This window comes from Cyprinodon variegatus, unplaced genomic scaffold (assembly GCF_000732505.1).
Source record: "Cyprinodon variegatus isolate N-32 unplaced genomic scaffold, C_variegatus-1.0 Scaffold1383, whole genome shotgun sequence".
Lineage (NCBI taxonomy): Eukaryota > Metazoa > Chordata > Actinopteri > Cyprinodontiformes > Cyprinodontidae > Cyprinodon > Cyprinodon variegatus.
In genome coordinates this window covers 36,140-37,459 of record NW_015151836.1, presented here as the reverse complement: position 1 = coordinate 37,459, position 1,320 = coordinate 36,140, and positions in this window count along the sequence as shown.

Below are 1,320 nucleotides of genomic sequence, written 5' to 3'. Positions count from 1 at the left end.
CCAGACTCCGGGGCCCAAAGTCAAGGACACCCACTCTCAGGGGCCCAAAGCCAAGGGACTCCCAGACCCAGAACCGTCTGATTTAAAAGCCAGATAGCCAGAAGATATTTATAGAAACATGAGGTGATGGTTCTGCTGGGTCTGAAAGTTCTGAACATTTGGCCTGGGTCCGATCTTTACCAAAAGCTCATCTTCTTTACTCCTGGCTGACCTTCAGCAGAACCGGACCCCAGCTGCTGTTCTCTGAGCGACCAGCGGGTGTCACTGTTTCCTCAGCTTTATTTTCCAAACCTTCAGGCTGGAAGCAGAACCTTTAGACACACGCAGGATGGTTCTGGGCCTTTTACCCAAACCAGACGGGTCAGAACTCGGTGACCCGGGCTGCAGAGCATTTTGATCCAGTTGGTTCTGAACAAACAGTGTAATAGGGCCCATGTGGATCTGGTTTGGATTGGTACTAATAGGCTCCCAGTATGGAACCAGATAAAACCCAGTGCTGCAAGGCAACTGGACCTTTGTTTGATACTACGACCAGAACATCCAGAACCCATTTGGTTCTGAATGTTGTTTAAGGGCGCAGATATGGGCCCTCTGACGGTACCATGTGGGTCCATTTAGCTGTAGGATCTGTTCGGGCCCTGCGCATGCTAATAACGTCATGCTACACGCTACTTGCAGCTGCTTCTCTACAGTCATTTTTGGGTTGTCTGCTGTGTTTTAAATTGTATCTATGAATATATTACTAATGTATAAAACTGTATTTATTTAAGCCCTACTTCTCTTTTCCTAAGTCGTTACTCCACTTCTCCGCCTGCCATTGTAAATAAGAACTTGTTCTTAATGACTTGCCTGTAAAAATAAAGGTGTTATAATTATAATAATAATAAACATGATTGGCTGAACGTTGCCACATGAAATAAAACTATTTGGTTGCCTGGACAACGATAACATCAAGCAGTTTCTGTGTGCCGAGTCGGGAGCGTCTGTAGCGTTAGCGTGTCTAATGACCAATGAAGTTTTACCTGATTGATAAAAAAAAAAGCTGAAAAAAAAAATCTGTTTCTGGTGAACAAAGTAGGCTAACTGTTAGAGCGTGATATAAAGAATTGGGTAGCGCTGTAGCTAGCTGTGCTCAGTAGCTAACAGGTTAGCCTCTTCTAGCTCACTCCGTTAGCCATATTAAGCTACGCTACCTTTAAATTCGTGTCAACAACAACCGTTCCTTTTCTACGGGTAGAATAAATGTTTAATTCGTCTAACATCTCTATGAAAGTCATTTTTTAAGATGTTCCATTTGTCCTCTGACCTCAGATCTTAATA